The sequence below is a fragment of the Gopherus evgoodei genome, chromosome 6 (assembly GCF_007399415.2).
Source record: "Gopherus evgoodei ecotype Sinaloan lineage chromosome 6, rGopEvg1_v1.p, whole genome shotgun sequence".
NCBI lineage: Eukaryota > Metazoa > Chordata > Testudines > Testudinidae > Gopherus > Gopherus evgoodei.
Window position 1 is genome coordinate 131,832,515 of NC_044327.1, and position 18,670 is coordinate 131,851,184.

General features: G+C 47.5%; 1 protein-coding gene across 4 annotated transcripts in view; it reads left to right on the top strand.

Annotated features, from left to right (window-relative positions):
• The first annotated feature begins 1,276 nt into the window (after positions 1–1,276).
• The window catches only part of UBAP1 (ubiquitin associated protein 1), a 62,837-nt gene continuing 45,443 nt past the window's right edge, over positions 1,277–18,670 (top strand). For all 4 annotated transcript variants that reach the window (XR_004000856.1, XM_030565937.1, XM_030565936.1 and 1 more), the window contains exon 1: positions 1,277–1,438. The gene's annotated coding sequence lies outside the window, so the exon portion shown is untranslated. The remainder of the gene's footprint in view (positions 1,439–18,670) is intronic.

Genomic DNA, 18,670 nt, shown 5'->3' on the forward strand with positions numbered 1-18,670 from the left:
AGTAGGAGGAGAAGAATTATAGTCTCCCCCCGCCTGCCAGCCATGTGCAGAGGAAGGATTGAGGCGCTAGCCGGAGACCTGGGTTTGACTCCTTGCTCTTCCACAGACTTTTTGTGGTCAACATTAATTTAGAGCCCATTTTAGTCTAGGTAGTGAGAGTTTTGGGCCTACTGAGAACCCTTGTCCTCAGGGGGGCAAAATGAATGTGCACGTCCCTGAATATAGGGTATCGCGAAAGGTCTCCCAGTTTCTATTCTACAGTTTTGTTTCGGAAATATTAACAAAATGTTCAAAATATTACTCTGAGGACCATGTATAAATCGTTTAATTTCTCTGCCTCAATGCCGCATCTCTGCCTCAATGCCGCAACATTTAAAAGGGAACTAGATAAATTTATGGTGGCTAAGTCCATAGATGGCTATTAGCCAGGATGGGTAAGGAATGGTGTCCCTAGCCTCTGTTCATCAGAGGGTGGAGATGGATGGCAGGAGAGAGATCACTTGATCATTGCCTGTTAGGTTCACTCCCTCTGGGGCACCTGGCACTGGCCACTGTCAGTAGACAGATACTGGGCTAGATGGACCTTTGGTCTGACCCGGTACGGCCGTTCTTATGATCTGTACGAGGGACAATCTACCTTCCAGGGGAGCAGGGCGGATAAACACATTACAGACTGGGAGGTGCTCACATACTGTGATAATGGGGGCTGTGACTCAGACCCGGAAAGAGGCATCTGAGGCACCCCTTTCTCCAGCCACAGGGTGGGGCACTAATCCCTAGCTCTGCCCTAATCCTTTTCCAGTTATGGATCTTGCCGCAGCTCCAGAGGGGTCAGTATCATCACCCCTGATTTACAGAGGGGAAACTGAGGCACAGAACAGGCAGCTGCTTACCCCAGCAGGCCAGTGGCAGAGCTGGGACATGCACTAGCCCGCAATGCCCCCCATGCTCCCATGCCGGTGGGGCAGGAGGGCTGACACCCCCCTCCCCATGGGAGGGACACGGGGGCTCCCTCCTCAGCACGGGGCTGGACTGGAGCTAATGGGAGGGGCCAACAGCGGCTCCCGCTCACGGTGGGGGGCGTCGTAGATATTTGCCTCCGACCTCAGCAGCGCCAGTGGCCCCGCCCTTGGCTCTCGCCCTGGGGGCGGAGTCAACTCCAAGTCCCGCCCCCGAAGCACCATCTTCCCACTCCTATTCGAGAGGGCAGATGTCATCGCGCGACCCCTCCTCCGATTGGCCGGCGAGGTGAGGCGTCTGGCGTGGGTACGCAGCACGTCGCCGTGGGGGAAGGGAGGGGAGCTGCGAGGTCAGAGACACAAGATGGCGTCACTCCGTCGCGGCTCTGGAGGTGGAGACGCCGCTCGGGCTTCCTAGGGGCGGGGCGAGGCTGAGAGCTACAACCGGAGCCGTACGCGGGACCGGGGGCGCTGCTCAGGTGAGTGCGGGGCCCTGGGGAGTTCCGTGTCCCGCCGATCCTGAGCGGTGCGCCCCTGTCCCCGCCCCCCCCGCCCATCCTGAGCGGTGCGCCTCTGCCCCCGCCCCCACCGCCGATCCTGAGCGGGGCGCCCCTGTCCCCGCCCCCCCCCGCCGATCCGGAGCGGGGCGCCTCTGCCCCCGCCCCCACCGCCGATCCTGAGCGGGGCGCCCCCCCGCCCCCCCCGCCGATCCTGAGCGGGGCGCCCCTGCCCCCCGCGCCCCCCCCGCCGATCCTGAGCGGGGCGCCCCTGCCCCCCGCGCCCCCCCCCCGATCCTGAGCGGGGCGCCCCTGCCCCCGCGCCCCCCCCGCCCCGCCGATCCTGAGCGGGGCGCCCCTGCCCCCGCGCCCCCCCCGCCCCGCCGATCCTGAGCGGGGCGCCTCTGCCCCTGCCCCCCCCCTCCGATCCTGAGCGGGGAGCCTCTGTCCCTGCCCCCCACCCGCCGATCCTGAGCGGGGGGGCCTCTGGTCGTCTCTCCCCCCCCCCCCCCCCCCCACCTATCCTGAGCGGGGAGCCTCTGTCCTCCCCCCTCCCCTCCCCCCGCCGATCCTGAGCGGGGAGCCTCTGGTCGTCTCCCCCCCCCCCCCCCGATCCTGAGCGGGGAGCCTCTGGTCGTCTCCCCCCCCCCCCCCGCGATCCTGAGCGGGGAGCCTCTGGTCGTCTCCCCCCCCCCCCCGATCCTGAGCAGGGAGCCTCTGGTCGACTGCGCCCACCCCCCCCCCCGCCAAGCCTGAGCGGGGAGCCTCTGGTCGTCTCCCCCCCCCCCCCCGCCGATCCTGATGAGGGAGCCTCTGTTCCCCCCAGCTCACCTTCCTTCCCTCCCCCTAATCCTGAGCTGTCCCTGTCCCCCCTCCCCCACCGATCCTGAGCGGGGAGCCTCTCCCCTCCCCTCCCCCCCCCGATCCTGAGCGGGGAGCCTCTGGTCGTCTCCCCCCCCCCCCCGATCCTGAGCGGGGAGCCTCTGGTCGTCTCCCCCCCCCCCCCGATCCTGAGCGGGGAGCCTCTGGTCGTCTTCCCCCCCCCATCCTGAGCAGGGAGCCTCTGGTCGACTCCGACCCCCCCCCCCCCCCCGCCAAGCCTGAGCGGGGAGCCTCTGGTCGTCTCCCCCCCCCACCGATCCTGATGAGGGATCCTCTGGTCCCCCCAGCTCACCTTCCTTCCCTCCCCCTAATCCTGAGCTGTCCCTGTCCCCCCTCCCCTGTGATCCTGAGCGGGGATCCTCTGTTTCTCCACCCCCCGCCCCCGGCTTCCTTCCCCCACCCCCAAGATCCTGAGCGGGGAGCCTCTGTGCCACCCGATCTCCCTCCCGCCCCCAATCCTCTGTAACCCCTCCCCCCATTCTCCTCATGCACCCCACATCTCCTCTGTATCTAGAGTGCAAGGCCTCTCTTACTCTCCTACTTCCCCTGCACCCTGACTCCTCCTCCCTATCTTCAGCAGGGTCTTGTTAGCCCTCCCAGGCGGCCCTAGTTTTCCCCTGCCCCCTATACTTTGTGGGAAGCCTCTTTGATTTTTCCTTACTACACATACCAATCTATACCAGATGCAGCCCCCTCACGGCTTTAGTAAGGGAGTATGAGTTATACACACATTCTCCTGTTTCTCTGCCCCTATAATGCTGGGGACTGATTTCCCCTCTTGGCAGACAGTGAGGGCCCTGATGTTCCAATCCTGGGAAACAGAAGGATTTATTTCTTCCTCCCCTGTGGAAGGCACACTTTTGGCTCTCAATGGCTACCACACTTTCCAACTGTGCATGGCTGGAGGGGACCCTTCTCCACTTCCACTTCTTTGTTTTCAAGCCTGCTGCCATTTTCTCTGCCCTGGTCTTCCAGGATGGTCTGCAGTCAGCGACTCACCTTGTTGGACTCTCCCGGTTCTGACACTGTTTAGTGTAGTCAAGTGAAACTTCCCTTTCCTGAGTCACAGTCGCTTCACCCAGTGTGAGTTGCTTCCCTAATCACAGGTTTTTCTTCATTCTGCCTAAGAGAAGGCTCTTAATGTCCTTGAGGCATTTCAGCAAAAGGAGGCTGTGCTGTAAGGCCGAGAACAGTGTTGTCTCCCTCTGTTGTTCAGCTGTGAATTGATGAACGATACCTAGGTGCTGACTGCCACCTTTAAAATCTTTATGGTTATTAGAACAATTGGGTAAGCTAGCCCGGACCAAGTTCCTAAATGGCAGTCTGTGCTCCGATGAGCTCACAGTCTAGGTTTGTAACAAGACGTAGCAGGTGGATGGAACAGATAAACTGGGTGATAGAGAACAAGCAACATTAAAACAGGTGTGAGTATTACAAAATAGGCAGTATACCTGGCTTGTCCACTGCTTAGCCGTTGTCAGATGGTAATGGTTTCTAGGCATCGTAGCAGAGATTAGTCTTATGGAGGGATTGGAAGGAGGATAAGGTGATAGCTATATGGATTTTGATGGGCATTTTTCCCATTTGGAAGGAGTTGAATGGGAGGTGTTAGTGTGAGTGGGGTGATCTGTATTTAAATGTTGTCTTTCCATGTCACATTTTAAGTTGTAAGATGTCTGGAAACTGCTTTTGAAAGTACCCTGTGGTGCACTTACGTATGAAAAATTGTTACCTCACAGAAATGGCAAGTAAACGCACAACTAAATATATTTAGTTCTATAGGTCTCCCAAAGAGGGATCTTGGACCATTTATGTCTGCTAACTAAACCTTGCAGAAATCATCCCATATGATAGGTAATGCCTCTTTGGTACAGATGGGTAAAACAGACACAGAAGTTAAGACAAATAAAACCTAGTTCTCCTAACTCTCAGTCCTGGATTGGGTATAAAAGTTGTACCTACAGTTTAAATGGCATTTCTCTTGTGCTGTATTTCATAGCTAACAAGTGAATATTGCCAAAAGTTAAAACGCTGTCAGGAATCCCAAAGTTGAGGATTTGTTTAAAAGATGTCTAATTAATATAAACATTAGGCAGGGTTTTAAAATGCTAATGATACTGGTTTTTGTTCGCGTGTAAACATTCGTTGGTGATATTTATAATCAGCATTGTACTGATTCATGTGTCCTAAAGTGAAAGTGACTGGAAACAAAAGAGAAAGTGTCCAGATTTAATAATATCTGAACTCCAGCGAAACACAAAAAATAAACATAAAGGAGGAAATTAAATTAGGGGTTTTTTCCTCCAGAAATTTCAGGTAATGTTACTAAGACAGAGAAAGAAATAATTTGTCAGTTTTCCTTTTAATATGACGTAAAATTAGATTTGATCTTTAATTTAAATCTATATAAAAAAAATTGAATTGCATACTGTTAAGGTACTCAAACTTTTTTCCTCGAAAGAAAACGGTGATCTTGTAGCTAGAGGGGCAGAAAAATCTTCTGGATTTTTAGAAACTGTGATTGTACCTTTAAAGACCTTGTGGAAGAAGACATAATTAGAGCATGTCAGGAATAATTTTCCATAAAACACCGCCAGTTCATCAAAACCAGAACTTTTTGTGGGAATGTACTAGTTTCAGCAAAAGTTTTGTTGGGAAAAGTTTCTTAGGTCCACAGTGGAATTTCTGGTCAAACCAAGAGTGAGACAAATGAAGAATAGATAACAGTCCAGTGGTTAGTATACTTACCTGGGATGTGGGAAACCTGGGTTCAAGCTCCTACTCCTATGTATATTTATTTATACAAAGTGGGACATTTTCAATAAGAGATTGAGACTTGTCTGGGATATATAGAAGAATGGCAGAGTGGGGGACTTGAACCCTTGGCCTCCTATATCACAGAGAAGTTCCCCAACTGCCAGGCCGTTGGCTGTTCTGAGGTGGCTCTCTGTTTTTTGTGGAGAAGCATTTGTTTTGTTCCAAGGAGGAGCAGGAAAAAATAGAAATCTCAAAATCTTCATGAGATGGCCCAGCTCTAGTCATAATCATCCAAGATATGGTGCCGAAAGGACTTGCTATTAATCAAGAGTTAGAGTTTGTAGCTTGGAACACAGGAATTACCATACTGGACCAGATCCAAGTCCCTCTAGTCTAGTATTCTGTCCACCATATGATTTAGAGGCAGGTGCAAGAACCTGACAGTAGGGGGATGGAGTAATCAGCCCCCACAATAGGTCTCATTCTGATCTCTAATGGTTAGAGAATGGCTTAAATTCTGAAGCGTGAGGTTAATATCTCCTTCACAAAATTTATCATTAATTATAACTCTTGATAGTCCTATAATATCCAGTCCTCTTTCGAAACGTAAGCTCTTGACCTCAACAATTTCCTGTGGCAGTGAGTTCCAGAGTCACTTAAACTGCACATGTGAGGGGAAAAAAATACATGTTTTGCAAAATATTTCCTTATCAGGTTTTAATTCCTCATCTTTTTAATTTAATTGATTGCTCCTTTGTGCTGTGAGTAGCCTCGGAAGGATTAGATTTTTACTAGTAATTATTGGTAAACATCAATTTGTCTGCACATGAACTAATGAAAAATGTGTTTATTGACAATCAGAATTTACAGATAAAGTAAGAAAAATGGTGCTTGACAACTTAGCGTTTGATTTAAAGATACTGAGTTTGTATTTTTTGACATATGATACTGACCTTCGTGTTTTAATAGTTATAAAGCTTTAACTTTTTGGATCTCAGCATCTACTGTCATTACGTTTTTGTGCAACCTCCTCCATTCTCTATTTTCCCCTATAGTTTCCTACAACTATGAACATTTAAATTGATAAAAATAGAAAAGAATACTTTAAAAATGAGAATCAATATCTGTCAATTATAATAAATATCAAATTCTGCCAAGCCTAGTTATGAGACAAGGAGAACAGAACCTTGCAAACTTCCTTCTCTAGCCCATTCATCATTTTATATACACTTAACGTGTCCTCCCTTTTTCATTGTTTGTTAGGTAAACAGTCCCTGTCTTGTGACCTCTTAGATGAGTTTCCATAGCCTTGACCATCTGATACTGTTTCACAAGGTCCCTGCCCTAAAGATCTTAGCCCACGTCCACACTACAGGGTAAAATCGATGTTATTAAAATCGATTTTATAAAGCAGGCTTTATAAAATCGATTTTGCGCGTCCACACTAGGGCTACTTACATCGATGTTGAGCGTCCATGTTCCCTGGCGTCCATGTTTTCCCTGAGCGTTGCACTCTGGGTACCTATCCCACAGTTCCTGCACGGGTCCCTGCCCTTTGGAATTATGGGTTACTAGCCCAGTGCATGATGGGATCAAAGTCCCCGTCCTGGGTGGTTCTGGGTACAGCCCCCCCCCCTTCCTGTAAACGGCACACAGTCAGTTCGCGCTGTTTTTACTGGCTGCAGTGAGGGAAACGCCATTTTGCAGCAAGCATGGATCCAGGTCTGCTCTTGTCCTTGATCGCGAATGCTGTAAATAATTCACGCATTCTCGTTCTATCACTGCTGACCCATGATGCAGAAGTGCAAGAGAGAATGCTTGAATGTGGGGACGACAGCGATGACGAACTGGAGAACGAGTTTTCTGACACCCCGGGCCCCTGCACGTTGGAGCTCCTGACGGTTATGGGTGAGGTTCTACCCGTTCCGCGCCACTTTTGGGCACGGGAAACAAGCACTGACTGGTGGGACCGCATAGTCCTGCAGGTGTGGGACGATTCGCAGTGGCTGCGGAACTTTCGCATGCGTAAGAGCACTTTCTTTGAACTTTGTGACTCGCTTTCTCCTGTCCTGAAGCGGCATAACACCAGGATGAGACCAGCCCTCACAGTGGAAAAGCGAGTGGCAATAGCCATATGGAAGCTTGCAACGCCAGACAGCTACCGGTCAGTCGGGAATCAATTTGGAGTGGGCAAATCTACTGTTGGGGCTGCTGTGCTGGAAGTATCCAAAGCAATCATTAAGCTGCTGCTTCGAAAGGTTGTGACTCTGGGAAACGTGCAGGCCATTGTGGATGGCTTTGCTGCAATGGGATTCCCTAACTGTGGGGGGGCCATAGATGGAACCCACATCCCTATTTTGGCACCGGAACACCAGGGTGCCCAGTACATTAACCGCAAGGGGTACTTTTCGATGGTTCTGCAAGCCCTGGTGGATCACAAGGGACGTTTCACCAACATCCACGTGGGATGGCCAGGAAGGGTTCACGACGCACGTGTCTTCAGGAGCACTACACTGTTTAAACGGCTGCAGCAAGGGACCTACTTCCCTGATCAGAGAATAACAGTTGGAGATGTCCAAATGCCTATAGTTATCCTTGGGGACCCAGCCTACCCCTTGATGCCCTGGCTAATGAAGCCATACACAGGCAGCCTTGACAGTGCTCAGGAGTTGTTTAATTACAGGCTGAGCAAGTGCAGAATGGTGGTAGAATGTGCATTTGGCAGGCTTAAGGCGAGATGGCGAACGCTTCTCACTCGCTCAGATCTTAGCCAAACCAATATCCCCTTTGTCATTGCTGCTTGCTGTGTGCTCCACAATCTCTGTGAGAGCAAGGGGGAGGCCTTTATAGCGGGGTGGGAGACTGAGGTAAACCACCTGGCCGCTGATTATGCGCAGCCGGACACCAGGGCAATTAGAAGATCTCACCAGGATGCTGTGCGCATCAGAGAAGCACTGAAAAGTAGCTTCCTCATGGGCCAGGGTACAGTTTGACTGCTGATTTTCCTTTCAATTGATTGCTGCCCTCCCCGTCTATGCGGTGTTGCTGCTGCAAGATACTTTGCCTGCAGCATTCCTCAATTGCTTGCTTAGTTTACTTGCGAGAGCTGTCCATTGGAAAACATATAATTCTGTATTTCCCAATTATTACCTACCTCCACCATTAGCTGCTTCCGTCTGCTGCTAGGCACAGGACCTGCAACCTTCCTTAACTGCTTTTTTATTGAAAATAAAGTTATTACTATGTGTTACAAGAATTGTGTTCTTTATTTAAAAACAGATCGTTTCATCAATCAAGCATCATGCTTGTTGTTACAATACTGTGCTTGAAATTTCATAACTCAGCGCTCTATGGGGGACGGAGCGAGGGAGGTTTGGAGGAAGGGGGAGGGAGGTTTGAAAGAAGAAAGTGCATCAGAGTAGACAGAACAAGAATTCTCATGGACCAGGGTACGGTATGGCTGCTTTCTTTGTTTTCCCTTTATTACCCATATCCCCAATTGTCAAATCCTGATGCTGATAACTAGCTTCCGTGCAGCTTTCCAAAGCTGCTTGCTTCAGTTCATTACCAAACTACAGTCACACTTCCTTAATAGCATGACCTGAGAGTAAAAATAGGCAAAGGTGCCATGGGAGAAGTTTGGATCATTAGAGGAGGGAAAAAACAGGACACAAAGGGCTTTTCAATCTAATGAAAGCCTTCTGGTTGGAGTGTCCGCAGCAGTGGAGGGGGCTGGTGTAGAGAGCCTTCCCCCACGCGTTCTTACACGCCTGGTTCTGGAAGGTGTGGGACAGGGTGAGTACTGAGGGAGGTTATACACGGGCTGTAGGGGCATTCTGAAACCACGGAGCTCTTGCAGCATATCACGGAGGATGTCAGTCTGATCACGAAGAAGATCCAGAGTTGCTGCTCGCCAGCGCTGATCTTCCTGCCACCTGACATCATTTTTGGCGTCCCTCCTGTCTTCGCGTTGGTCCCTCCTGTCTTCGCGTTGACTGGCAGCCTCCCTGTACTTTGCGACCAATTGCTTCCAGTCTCCCTGCTGAGCTCTCTCTGTACGGGTCACTGCCATAATTTCGGTGAACATGTCCTCACGCGTCCTCCTTTTCCTCAATCTTCTTATGATACCCCCCCCACGTGGATGAGAAGCGAGAGGGAGGCTGGAGAAATGTGCAGCTGTGTGTGGGGGGGTGGGGTTTGGAAAGAGTGATAAAAGAATCATGAGACACATTTCACACAACCATTCATACAGTCTTTCTCCTCACTGACCTGTGCCTGTTACCGAACCTTGAACATTTTACTTTACCACAAGGTCACCTTAGGATTCCTTTAATACTTATTGCTTGTGGCTGAGGACAGAGAGTTCTGCTCAGACGCAGGTCAGGGAAGCACACAGACCTTGTCCGGAGAAATGGGAAGTTAATAATGGCTAGTAATCCCTGTAGTAGATTGTACTGGTAATCAAGCTGCTCTCCTTCCCTGCTTTGCTCTCGCATTCCCCGAACAAGCAGGTCTCCTTGCCTGCGGTTTGCTGGGTGGTTCGTGGAACGGGAGAGCAAACCGCGGCAAGGCTGCTCTCCTTCCCTGCTTTGCTCTCGCCTTCCCCGAACAAGCAGGTCTCCTTGCCTGCGGTTTGCTGGGTGGTTCGTGGAACGGGAGAGCAAACCGCGGCAAGGCTGCTCTCCTTCCCTGCTTTGCTCTCGCCTTCCCCGAACAAGCAGGTCTCCTTGCCTGCGGTTTGCTGGGTGGTTCGTGGAACGGGAGAGCAAACCGCGGCGAGGCTGCTCTCCTTCCCTGCTTTGCTCTCGCATTCCCCGAACAAGCAGGTCTCCTTGCCTGCGGTTTGCTGGGTGGTTCGTGGAACGGGAGAGCAAACCGCGGCGAGGCTGCTCTCCTTCCCTGCTTTGCTCTTGCATTCCCCGAACAAGCAGGTCTCCTTGCCTGCGGTTTGCTGGTTGGTTCGGGGAACCGGAGAGCAAACCGCGGCGAGGCTGCTCTCCTTCCCTGCTTTGCTCTCGCATTCCCCGAACAAGCAGGTCTCCTTGCCTGCGGTTTGCTGGTTGGTTCGGGGAACCGGAGAGCAAACCGCGGCGAGGCTGCTCTCCTTCCCTGCTTTGCTCTCGCATTCCCCGAACAAGCAGGTCTCCTTGCCTGCGGTTTGCTGGGTGGTTCGTGGAACGGGAGAGCAAACCGCGGCAAGGCTGCTCTCCTTCCCTGCTTTGCTCTCGCATTCCCCGAACAAGCAGGATGGAGACTTTTCTAAAAACCACCTCATGGGTCAGTGTTTTAGGAAACGTAAGAAAAATTACACTCACCAGAGGACGGTCCCTCAGCTTCATTTTCTGGAGTACTGCCTTGAGATGGCTGGCAGGGAACCTCAGTAAGGGTGAGGAAAAGATCCTGGCTGTTTGGGGGGATAAAATGCTCTGTGCTCTCTGCTGGAGCCTCCTCCTCTTGGTCCTCATCATCCTGATCATCGCCATCAAATAAATCTTCTGTAGTTGCAGGAATCACGACGCCCACCTCTGAATCAACAGACAAGGGGGGGTTCGTCGTTGCGCTGTTCCCCAATATTGCGTTAAGCTCGTCGTAGAACCGGCATGTTTTGGGGGCAGAGCCTGACCTGCCCTTTGCTGCTTTGGTCTTCTGATACGCCTGTCTGAGCTCTTTCACTTTCACTCGGCACTGTAACGAGTCCCTGGTATGTCCCCTCTCCCGCATGGCATTAGAAATTTTTTCAAAGGTTTTCTCATTTCTTCTGCTCGAGCGCAGTTCTGAAAGCACCGACTCTTCTCCCCATACAGCTATCAGATCCTGTAACTCCTGTGTGCTCCATGCTGGAGCTCTTTTCCTATTTTCAGGAGACTGCATTGTTCTCTCTGCTGCTGAGAGCTCCACGCTGTGCAAGCAGGAAATGGAATTTCAAAGTTCCCGGGGCTTTTCCTGTTTACCTGGCCAGCAGAAGAGTACCTTTACCTGTGTAGAGCGGCCACTAGAGCACTGTGGGATATGTCCCGGAGGCCATTAACTTCGATGGCCGTCCACACTATCATAAAATCGATTTTAAAAAATCGATTTTGGGGTTACTCCTCTCGTTTTGATGGAGTTCCAAAATCGATTTTAGGGACCCTTAAAATCGATTTTATGCACTCTGTAGTGTGGACGGTTACAGCTTAAAATCGATTTAAAGCTCTTAAAATCGATTTAAAGCTCTAGTCTGGACCTGGCCTTAGTCTTGTTAAGGCACAGACAGAACAATTCAACCCAGTATGTGTGATGTGTTAGAGAATTTCTGGAGGGGCCATCATAGAAAAGCTCTGTGAAAAAATGTATTTAAGGAGAGATTTGTAGGAAAAGAGAACAATATTTGAGAACAATAAAAGCTGTTTTGCTTTACAAGAGCTTCTCCGCGTCACGACAGAACCGTTCGGTTTCTAATCTCTTTGCTTTATATTTACCTATCCCTGATGCCCTAGAAAGGAAAAACCATTGGTTTTACGGAGCATGCTCTGTTATCTGGTGCTGGGATTGCAGTTGATTGATACAAAATTGAGCACACAGTACCTCCATGTTAATCACCACGGGGGCTAATCCTCTATGGTATGTTGTTGCATTGCTTAGTGCCAAGGTCCTTTGGTATGGTCTGAGTATGCAGTGTTTGAGTCTGTAGTAAAAAGAACGAGGAGTACTTTTGGCACCTTAGAGACTAACAAATTTATCTGAGCATAAGCTTTTGTGGGCTAAAGCCCACTTCATCAGATGCATGCAGTGGAAAACACAGTAGGAAGATTACACACTCACCATGAAAAAATGGGTGTTGCCATACCAGTTCTAATGAGACTAATTGATTAAGGTGGGCTATTATCAGCAGGAGAAAAAGAACTTTTGTATTGATAATCAGGATGGTCCATTTCAAACAGTTGACAAGAAGGTGTGAGTAGGGGGAAAATTAACATGGGGAAATAGTTTTTAGTTTATGTAATGACTCATCCATTCCCAGTCTATTCAAGTCTAATTTAACAGTGTCCAGTATGCAAATTAGTTCTAGTTCTGCAGTTTCTCATTGGAGTCTGTTTTTTGAAGTTTTTTTGTTGAATAATTGCGACTTTTAGGTCTGTAATTGAGTGACCAGGGAGGTTGAAGTGTTCTCTGACTGGCATTCTTGAGACAAGAGGGTCTGTTCAGATAAGTCAGTGTCGGTTGTTTTTTGCCTTTTTAAAGTAGGAGAGATCAGATTTGAGTTGTTCTAAATCTTTGCCTCTGTTGGGTATTTCCATATATGCTAGATTATCTGAGAGAGCCTATTTTCCATGATCTTTGTGTGTTTTAAAAGGACTGCCTTTACACTATGTAGCTTGAGTTGAGTCTGCTGTTTTCCTTAAAGAAGCTGCAGGCTTTATTCAGGATCCTTAAACTTGTGTAAACTTATAAAATACAGGAGTCTTGAAATGCTGTGTTTCATCAGCTGCTTTATGATTAGGGTTAGAACAGAAATTTGTGACTAATGCCTTACATTTTTAGCTGTCCTATCAGCAACTCTGACATCATAGAAGTAATAGTGTAACTGGGAAGATCAATAGCGAGGAGGATATGAATATCACCCCTGCAATCATCATTGCTTCTGCTGTTAGAAAACAGGCTGAACATGAACTGTACTTAAAAAGCTATTTGGCTGGTAGTGCTGGATAGTTCAGAGGCTGGTAATGGGATCAGGAGCTTTTAACTGCTAGTTAAAGTCCAGCCTATGTTTATAGGCACCTGAATTCATTCCATACAATGTTTGCAGTGCTGTAGCCATATTGGTCTCAGGATATTAGACAAGGTGGGTGAGGTACTGTCTGTTATTGGACCAACTGCGGTTGGTGACAGACACAAGCTTTTAAGTTGAATCGTGCTCTTCTTCAAGTCTCTGAAGAAGAGGAGCACGGTTTAACTGAAAAGTCTCTGAAGAAGAGCTCTGTGTAGCTCAAAAACTTCTCTCTCACCAACAGAAGTAGATCCAATAAAAGCTATTGCCTCACCCACCTTCTCTTCCCATACAGTGGCTGTCTGGTAGCCTGTGTGAAGTCAGTTTGGTTAAGTCCAGTCTGAATGGACAGATGTATACAATCCATTTCTACAGTTGGCCGCACTTACTGATGATCTCAAGAGGCCACAGATTGAAATGTCTGTGGAGACTTCGCTCTGGTCTGCACTACAGAGTTAGTTCGTTGCAAGGCAACTTACGTCAACGTAACTATGGAACTGTCTATGCTTGAATTTTGCTCATGCTGGCATAACTGCCCCACTATACCTACTTAATAACCCTATCTCCGCAAGTAGTGAGAATCAAGGTCAATGCAGTGTCAGTGTAGACGCTCCGTTGCTTAAGTCAACTGTTACTGGCTTTCAGGAGCCATCCCACAATGCCCCACTGTAACGAGCGAAGACTCACTGCTGTGGTGCCTCCTGCTGGTTGTCTGGGGAATTAGCTCTCCGGTGTATGGACAGAGCACAGGATTCTTAGGCTTTAAGTTTGGCATTTTTCACCGACACTAAACTCCTTAAAATAAAAATCTTAATAAAATCTTTAACTTCTTGTTAAGCACCATTTAAAAGAATCCTATATATGACTTGGGATATAGGTTTCCTTTCACTCTAGCAGAACAACTAGGTGCTACCTGGATATCATGAATTTTGTTGTCATGCAGTGCATTATATTTCTGTACAAAGACAAGCTGAAATGGAAGTATTAGTATAGTATATACAATTTGGTAGAGATGGGAATTTGTGAGAGTGAGAAAGTTACCTTTAATGGAACACATTGAGTTGATTGTGTGGAAAATGGATCCAATTGTGCTGTGCTCTATGTAACCTAGGAAAAGGGTATCTGGCATCTTAGTTTCTAATTAAGCTTTAGAGCACTGACTTTGAACCTGGGTCTCCCACATCCTGTTCTCTGCTCTGCTGTGGACTTCCTGTGTGCCCTGGGCAAATTATCTAGCCTCTTTGTGCTTCAGTTCCCAGTCTGTAAAATGGGCATAATAATGCTTCCCTACCTCACAGGGGTGTTGGAGGGATACATATATTTAAGTGTGTGAAGTGCTTTGAGATCTACTGATAAAAAGTGCTATATAAGAAAGACATTACTATTATTCATTATTGCTAAACAAAATTACAGTAGGACCTCAGTTATAAATACCTCGGGAATAGAGATTATTAGTAACTCTGAACAAAACATTATCGCTGATCTTTCAAAAGTTTACAACTGAATATTGACAACACAGCTTTGAAACTTGACGATGAGGAATAAAAATGCTGCTTTCCCTTTACTTTTAGCAGTTTAAGTCTAACACAGTACTGCACTGGATTTGCTTTATATACTGTTAGTCTGTAAGGTGCCACAGGACTCTTTGCTGCTTGTATTTGCTTTGTTTGTTTGTTTTATTTTGGGCTCTGCCGCTGCCTGATTGTGTACTTCCAGTTCCAAATGAGGTGTCTGGTTGACTGGTTAGTTAGTAATTCTGTTGTTCGTAACTCTGAGGTTCTACTGTATAATTAAACATAGAAAAAATTAAATCTCCCATATATCCCTCATGGAAACATCAGTTAAAAAGAGTGTTTGTTTTAAAAACAAAAAAGAGGGGGAAGGGAAGGTGATAGAACCGCCCTTTTTGTATTCCTTTCTCAGTGGTTACTGTGTCCTTAAAGTTTTGCTTCTCTCCATGATAGTTCAGGTTTTTGCATATCATTGTGATGTAAGCTCCTCACAAGACTGGACTTGAGTTACTAATTAACATTATTGACAGGGATATAGCGTACTTAACAGATAGAAAGCTCTTCGGATTTACGGTTCTGCAGTCATTTTACAAGTAACCACATTGCTATATTTAAATGGCTCACTCTCATACTCTGCTGAGTGAAGCTCTTTTTTTCTCATTTAGCAGGTGACTGTCTGGAAAGAGATTTTTATAAAGGCTTTTTGTCCTGAGTTCATTGCAGAATCATGAGACTAGGGAAGTAGCCACAGAACTCTCTTTGTCTGGAATAGGTCTTTGTAAAACAGTCATGGGCCAAGAAATAGCTGACAAGAGCAACTCACTGTATTCAGTCTCTCTTTATTTTGGGGCTTGCCACCTCCTAGTCTTCCAGTACTTATAACCTGACAGAAACAGTCTGCTCACATGAGTCGCTAAACTATCGGATGGGAACAACTGAATCACTACATATGAATGGTGTCCTAGGACAGGTGAGGCTCCAATTCACTTAGCTAACCTGAACCCCAAAGCTTTCTCCCTGGGTGTAGGAGATGGGTTGACACTTGTATCATGTTGATATCCTCTTGCTTGTTATTGCAAACATTTATCCTGTGCTCTGGCACTAATGATTATGAGCAGTTAAACTGATTTTTGTGTTGGGAAGAGAAGAGGTCCAAAGTTTCTGTTAATTTATAACTATACTGCTCTTAAGTTTTGCTTTAGTCATAGCTGAGTGATATTGCGAAGTAATAGCTCGAGAAGTGTAGTGTGGGCCCAGACTTCCAGTTTATGTAGTATCTTCCCTCTGAAGATCCCAAACTTGACAAAGTCCTGACTGTAGCCTTGTGACCCTGGGATGTATTATCTCCTTTTTAAAAACAGGGTAATAATAATAATATATGCCCTTCTTATAGAACTGGAAGGGACCCTGAAAGGTCATCGAGTCCAGCCCCCTGCCTTCACTAGCAGGACCAAGTGCTGATTTTGCCCCAGATCCCTCTAAGTGGCCCCCTCAAGGATTGAGCTCACAACCCTGGGGTTAGCAGGCCAGTGCTCAAACCACTGAGCTGTCCCCGCCAAGGTAGTGCAAGATTGCGAAGCTGTGAGTGCTCAGATACCACACTCATTGGGGTGTAAATATTTAGATAGTTGTGAGTTGCCCATGGTCACACAGTGAGACAAGAGCTGCATAAAGAATTGAGAAATGCTCGTGCCCATTCTAACCAATGGAGACACTGCTTCTCCACTTAGATGAACTGCCTTCTCTCAGGGTACACCTATACTGCCAAAAAATACCCTTTGGCAGCGGGTCTGGAGAGCTGCTTTAGGCTTGTGCTAGAGGGCTAAAGATAGCAGCATAGCTGTTCCCACTGAGGCTGGAGCCTATGGTTTGAACCTGGTGGTGGGGCAGGAGCCCAGCTTCCAGCCTGAGCGGAAACATCTGCACTGTTGTTTTTAGCCCTGTGGCACGAGCCGAAGTCAGTCTGGGCTCAGACTTGGTGCCACCGGTTCTTTTTTTGTAATACAGACATACCCTTGCTCTGTAACTTCCCTTTCTTTGCACTGAGGTTCCACATCACAGTGTACAGGTTCTGAACATTGTATTTCCTTTCGGGAGGTGCTGGCTGTATTGTGGTATCAGTCCGAAGGAAGACTTCAAATGCACTCTGGAGAAACGTTTTATTAATGAAAACTCCTGTGATTTTAATACTGAGGGCGGTGAGCGGGGCAGTATTCAGGGTAGTATTGCGAAGGGAACTGGCGGTCTCCTAGTTTCCCTTGGAATTTGAAGCAAGGACAGTTGATCATTCTTATACCTTCATGGAGGAGCCCTGTAGTGCATATTCTTCTTTTACCCAGACTATTGACACACAAATGTGACAGTTTGTTGTCACTAGGTAGCACCGGATTTATTTCCTGAAGTAAGCTGGCTTGGTCAGACATGCTGGGGAAGGAAGGCAGACTGGAATGGTTCCTAGGTGATGGAGGGAGGGAATCTAGTGTTCAGGGACTTGTCATATTCTCCAAGGGTTAGTTTGCCTCACTTCTCCCTTGCAGTAATGACAAGCAGCTGTGCACACTGCACTCAGGCATGTGAAGTCGCTGTCTGTTGGTTTTCCCAGTGGTGCTATCTACAGGCACAGCTGTTACAACCAGCAGTTTAACTCCAGTCTTAGTTTCATTTTGTAATTGGATTGGGGCTGGTGCAATTGGGTCAGAAGAAAAAGAGGCAACTATATTTATTGAGACTTCTCTTATTTATAAAACTAGTAGCTATGGTTTGTTATAGCATTGCCTGCCCTAAACATTTCTGTGGTGGCTGCTTTCTTGAAACTGTAGCAGTAACTGTTAATGTGCAGAGAGAAATGTTAGTATGCGCTGTGTATTGCTGGGCAACTGAAGGTGATGTAGGCAAAAAGTGCAGAATTGCCAGCCTGTATGAAGACAATGGACTAATTGATGAATTGCTGTTCCTTTAACAAAATTTAGTTTCATGTCAAAAGGCTGGGAGAATAAACTGGCAATGAATGCTTTCTTAACATATAAAAGAGGGAAAAATTGTGTGTGTTCAGTTGGAAGAAAGGGGTGGAAGGCAAAGATAAAATTGAGCTGCACCAGTGTGAGATTAAAGCTGGGAGACTTTCATAAAATGCTCAGTGTAAACGCTGGGCTGAAACTTGGGAGAACTGGATTCTGTTCTCCGCTCTGCCACTGTCCTATTGGATGACCTTGGGCAAGTCATTGCACCTCTGCTTCAGCTTCCTCATTTGTAAAATGGGGATAATGATTCTTCCTTCCTTTGTAAAGCATTTTGACACCTATTGAAGAAAAGGGCAGTATAAGAGCTAGGTGCTGCTATTCTTATTTATTACGGAACTGTGGCAAGATAATTCTCTGCTCTGAGGATGGTTAAGGAAGTATATGCAACCATGAAAAACCACTTTCTTCTGCAATGGTATATGAAGCTGGTGGGGTTTTTTCCTAATGTTTATTTAGAAGCAGCTTGTTTTCTGGATGTGCTTTTCCTTCCCCTTATTGCTCCCCCACTCATGAGTGTGAAATTGCCATTTGTCCAGGGAATGCTAATTCATACATTACGGGGTTGGGCTCAGGTAGATTTGTAATTCTGTGTGTCTGTCACCTTCAGTCTTGCATAGTTTCATGTGTTTTTCTGTACATGAATTTAAATCAGATCCATTCTGAGTCAGTTTGGTGAAGTGCTGATGTACATCCTACACCTGGTCATCAAGAGATCTCTTCCATTTCTCTTTCATGTGATTCTGAATGAACAAACAGAAAACTTGGTAGGTGCTTTAAATAATAGAAATAATTACACTCAGAGTACCACTGTTGGAACATAGGCATTGTCATACAGGATCAAGACTAGGATCCATCTATTCGGGTATCCAGTCTCTGACAGTAGCTAATATCAGGTACTTCAGGAGAAGAGTTGGGCCTTGTCTGTTACAGAAACAAACTTAACAAAAAAGGCAGTCCATAATTGCCAGTTTTGCAATTGCCTGCCATGGAGGGACACTGCTTCCTAACAGTAGGCAGTTGGTTTGCTCATGCCCTGAAGAGGTGGGGTTGATCACACTCATGAATTTTTCTTAGCTAGTGTAAGTGCAGCAGTTCACATAAACCTCATTGTTTGACTGCAGAATGAGGGTGGTGTTGCCTTTATCTTCCTCTTTCTGGATCCACAAGATGTTGTCATCGGATTTGCTATATGAGCTGTATTTCTTCTATTTGTAGAGTGGTCTGTGGTAGGGCTGCATCCTGCTGCAGAACATGACAGTAAAGGGATTCTGAAGAATAAATCCCTTTCTGTATTCTG